The sequence below is a fragment of the Adiantum capillus-veneris genome, chromosome 3, assembly GCF_014529385.1.
Source record: "Adiantum capillus-veneris isolate H3 chromosome 3, ASM1452938v2, whole genome shotgun sequence".
NCBI classification, from domain to species: Eukaryota; Viridiplantae; Streptophyta; class Polypodiopsida; order Polypodiales; family Pteridaceae; genus Adiantum; species Adiantum capillus-veneris.
Genome location: NC_140933.1, coordinates 33,811,126 through 33,816,896, shown reverse-complemented (window position 1 = coordinate 33,816,896; position 5,771 = coordinate 33,811,126).

The window sequence follows — 5,771 nt, the reverse complement described above, 5'->3', positions numbered from 1 at the left end:
AATGGGTCTTTTCATCATTGTAATTTGGTCTTTTTATTTTATGCTCACTTGACTTTTTTTCTTTTTTAAATGTTTGTTTAGCACTAGGTTGGTAATGGGACACTTTTATGTCCTCTTAAGTGACCATTTTCCTTGAATTATGTCAAGTTTCAAAATGGATTTTGAGGTGCTATCTATCTAGAAAGTTGTCTCATGAGCTGAAAAAAACTTGACATTTTTTTGAAATATCAATTCCATCTTTAACCTTGTCCTTGCACAACATTTCAGAACCTAAACTATGTGAAAAAACGGGTCCTCTTTTTGGCTTTTTTCAACTTTTTCCAACTATACCACTCTAGAATTCATGTTTGTGAGGTCTATAATGCTAGAGAGCTATCTTGAGTAGTCCTCAACATGTCCTGATGCTTCTAGGGAGAAATAAATGTTAAAGTTGCAAGTTATGAGCAAATTACAAAAATTGTCAAATCCTGTTTTTTAGCCAATTTTGGATCTTCTATGATTTTTTTGGTGGCTTTTATGATATCGAAATGCACTTTTTATTTTCTATGCCGCATATTTTAACATAAAACTAATATTCCTTGTGTTTTGGGACACCTAAAACCCTATTGTGCATAGTACACGACGATGGTTGATTTTTTCAATTATAAAAGAAAACGAAACATTCTAGTATATGAAGTATAGCTTTTTCAATATTGCTAGTTTCTTGTGACAACTATATGCATTTTGTAGGTAGTAACCATATCTAGTCATAAGGATCAAATTTGGCTAGATATTGAATAATTTCTATGGGACTCTACAACTCATAATGTTGAACCCAATTTTTTCATGTTTGCTGTATTTAGCACTTCATCTTTGTCCCCAAGATTCCCCTTGAAACGAGATGTATTATTCGTTTGACATGCTCCATGGCTCCTTATGAACCTATAGGACAACAGGGAACTAAGAAAACATGAACATATTATTTGTATTGAGCGTGTCTATAGAAACTTTGATGATAGGTTTGTAGAATGGTAAAAATTCAACTTTTTTGTACCTATTTCTTTTGGAAAAACAAAAAATAGTGAGTGAGAAGCAATCATATGTTCTGATTACCAACCCATTGAATTTAACCAGGGAATTTATCTCAAGTCCTACAAAAATCCCTAATCTTATTTTTATGCAAGAAAACGTAAGAAATGACTGTTTTCATGAAAATTTATTGGTCCATCAACTTTGGAGGCTTGGTGTGACCAAAATATGATAAATTTTACAAGTTTCTTATTTTTTCCATGTGTAGTAGGCCTTGAACTATAACCTCATGAAAGGATTTTACAAAATGAGTGGATCTACTATGGTTTTGGAGGTTTTTTTCAAAACCCTGAAAGGACACTTTTTATTTTCCTTTTATAATGTAACTGTCTCTTTTCATCATTGTGCTCACTTTACTTTTAAAAAATCTTTGTTTAGTTTATAAATGGGTCTCTTCATTCAAGGATCTAATGACTTTCTTGTCAACTTTTTGATTTAAAACATACTTTTTTCTTTGTAACTTTTATTTTCATTTACAAGCATTTTTTCTTTGTAATTTTTCTTCTCATTTACATATAATTTTTGACTAAATTTTTTTAAATTGTCCTTAAATGAACGAATTTTATCACCAGTAAGAATTTTTTTTCAACTTTTGGTTTTGATATGCAAATGTTACCTTATTACTTTAGTGCATGTATTATTATTAGGGATTAGCTTTAGAATTTTTTTCACAACTAAGATTTTTTTTTTCAACTTTTTGTTTTGATATGTAAATGTCACCTTGTTACTTTAGTGCATGTATTATTATTAGGGATTAGGTTTAGAAATTTTCAATATTCATTTATATCCTAAAGATATTATACGTTTCTTTCATTCAATAGTATGCATCATTTTATTGTGTAATTTGTTTTATTGATATATTTATACAAGAATTAGATCAATTCCTAAACTCCCATTAATATTTGATATGCTTTATGTTTTCATGAGGTCAATTAATATAACACTCATACATAAGGGCATAAGGAAAAGAGAAGATTTTTGGTGCAATTCCTTTACCATTGAATTGAATTGTTGGATGTTCTCTATGTTGCATTTGAACGTTTTTGGATATTAATGTGTGCATATGGGAGTGCCCCCCCACTCTTTGATCACTTTGTTGGAGTCAAGGTAACTCTCTCTCTCTCTCTCTCTCTCTCTCTCTCTCTCTTCCTTCTATAGGTCGCCGTAAATCTTTACCTTGTTTCTTTTAGTGGATTTTATGTTTTGATTATACCTTAAAATAACTTTTAGTTTCTTCTTAGGTTTGATTGAGTATTTGTGACAAGAACTATTTCACTATGTCCTACTTGTGAAACAGTTTGTTCTTAAGTTTGATTGAATGTTTGTGACAAGAACTATTTCACTATGTCCTTCGTGTGAAAGAGTTTGTTAGAGATTAACTTTGAAACAATAAAGATCAAGATCAGACAAAAGGGAGAGACTTGAATTCTTTGACATTACCTTCTCAATCTTGGTATGAAATAGAAAAATTCACTCTTATTTCTTGTAGGTCTCCTTGGACCAAGTGGAAATTCTATCAATGCATTGTCCAGATAGATTTCCTTGAAAAACATGGGAAAAAAAAATGGTTTTTGGCTTTCTAAAAGAAGCCTTAGAGGAGAGTTGGGTTAGGCATACTTTCAATGTTTTCAGTGATGATGAAGACTTAACCTGAATGCTATTTAAGTTTTGAAATAGTGAATGGATCTTTTTATTTCACCTTTCATTTCACATCATGACATGTCTTGACTTTTCTAGCATTCTATTCTTTTAGAATGTTAAAGTGAAGCTTCACCTTGCATAATTCTAGTAAATTTTGTAGATACACACACACACACATACATACATACACACACATATACATATATTTATATATTGAATGAGTTCTTTTATTTCACATTTCGTTTCACTGCCTCACATGGATTGACTTTTCATAAATTCTATAAATTAATTCTAGTCAATATTCGGGAAAGTCTCTTTTATAAGCTGTCGTTGCACAAGTTTCTTCCTCACAAAGAGGCAAATTGGAAATACTAGCAAAATTTTAAAATTTGCATGATTTTTTGACAATTTTCTCACATGTTTCTCTTTCCTTTACCATGGTTGGCAACTGGCTAGTCTCGATTTTCAACTCGCTCAAGGCTAAGCTGAGGCAATCCTTTCCCAACCACTGCCAATTTCCAATTGAACTCAACCTAATGATTTTATCACTTTCTTATTGTTTTAGAAAGCAATCGTGACCCTTTCACTTTTTTGGATTTCTAAAAGAACCCTTAGAGGACAGTTGGGTTAGGCATACTTCCAATGTTTTCAGTGATGATTGAGGCTTACCTTAAATGTTATTTGAGTTTTAAAATAGTAAATGGATATTTTTATTTCACCTTTCATTTTGCATCGTGACATGTCTTCACTTTTCTTGCATTCTATTGTTTTAGAATATTTAAGTGAAGGTTCACCTTCCATAATTCTAGTAAATTCTATAGATACATACACACACATATATATTGATGAGTTCTTTTTATTTCACATTTCATTTCACAGTCTCACGCTTGACTTTTCTTGCATTGTATAAATTAATTATAGTCAATATTCGAAAAAGTCTCTTTTATTAAGCGACTGTCGATCGAATTTTCTCTTAACAAAGAAGTGAACCGAAAATAGTAGCGTAAATTTGAAAGATTTTTGAACTGTTTTCTCACATATTTCACTGTTTTTCTTCCCTTTGCCATGGTTTGCAATCGGCTAGTCTCCATTTTCAACCGGCTCAAGGCTAAGCTGAGGCAATCCTTTCTCGAACACTGATTCCAGATAAACTCAACCTAATGAATTTATTGCTTTCATATTTTTGGCTTTCTAAAAGAAGCCTTACAGTAGGAGTGTTGGGTTAGGCATACTTTCATTGTTTTCAATGATGATTGAGACATACCTTAAATGGGTTAGCATACTTTCATTGTTTTCAGTGAGGATTGAGACATACCTTAAATGTTATTTCAGTTTTAAAATAGTACATGGATCTTTTTATTTCATCTTTCATTTCATTTCTTTTTTTCTTTTTTTTTGAAAACTCACAATTGTGAGTGGATAGTATTAAGAACATAAATATACACCAATCCTCGAGCTCAGACCGAGCCTTGAGGGTCAAAGGATTACAAGTTATCTGCTTGGCAGAGAAAACACTCCTACTCCTTGGCTTTACTTATTACAAGATGCTATGTATTGTTCTAGACCAGTCCTTTGAGGCTTGTTTGCTTCTGATCATGTGGATCATCACTCTGCTCTCTTGCATGATTTCACAAAAGCTTGTCACAGGTCGATACCCCTCAAACACGCAGCAATTCCTTGCTTGCCAAATATGGTGCAAGAAGTAGTACTTGATTATTCGAGTACAGACGAGAAGAGCAGGACTTCCGATCCTCTTACTACCAGAGAACATATCATTCTTGAAGAACTTAATTTTCCATGTCCTTTGAATCCACTTGCATATTTTCCCAGCCATGCACCTGATTGCCTGGCATCGCATGAAAAGGTGGGCAAGGTCTTCACTGGCTATTCTACACCCCGAGCAACAATAGGACCCGATGCCTCTTTCTTGTATCTTTACGCCCGTCGGCTGAGCACCCCACATCACTTTCCATAGAAATATCTTCATATACTAAGGCCATCTTGGCTTCCAGATGTTCTCCATGACTCCCTTCCATTGTTTTTCCATCCAGTGCCTCTTCCATAATTTGTTGAGGGGGCTACACCAATTAGCCTCATGCATTAATGCATGGTGAATGCCTTTAGAGTGTGGTTTCCAAGAGGCTACTCTCGGGTCATCTCCAAGTGTCCCATTCAAAGTTGGATTCACAAATTGACATCACCACCTTATCAAGCTCTTTAATCACCCTTTAGACTAGTAAGATCTCAAAGCCATCCTGTAATGGAAATGGCCTATGAACTTTGAGAGTAGCGGAATTAGGAAAGTAGGTGAAGCACTTTTAAGAAATTATTTTGTAAGCATAGCGGGTGAACTTAATTGATGGTAGCAACATAAACATGGTACTTAGTTAACTTGGCATAAACAATACTTTTGCGAGAGAGAGAGAGAGTTTAGAGAACATGACAATAGTTGAGGACCGGATTCATATGGAGCCGGTCCCCCCTCCAATAGGCATTTGTATTATAGTTTCTCCCATCAAGAGAGGCTTGGTACAATAAAATCTTTGTGTTCATTGTGACCTTGGTGATGCAATGAAGATAGAAATCTTCATGCATCACAAACATAACATAACATAAACTTGAAGAAAGCATTAACTATCCCAAGCCTCAGTCCCAAGGCCTCAAACACCTTTGAAGGTAGAGAGAGCTAGCGGGGAATGAGGATAGGGAAGAGGAAGAAGAAACATTCCATAGGAGAAAGAAGTAGTTCCTCACTTATCATTACTCTTCTTGCTAGCATACATAATAGCATAGTAATGGAGATGGAGAAGATGGATAGCTTAAACATTGAAGCATGACTCTTGGTTGGATTTGCATTCCATATCCAAGAGCGTTGGTGTAGGCTTTAACTCTCACAAGCTTGGAGAAGGAGGTGGTGTTCCTCAACTTTCACCAAGTGAGAATTGTGTCTCCAATGAGTGTGTGTGATGGTGTATATCCCCCTAGCACCCCCCTTTCTTGCTTTGGGTGAAAATTCTACTTGCTACAAGCTCATTGGACCCCTCTCCCCTTAGCCAATCACA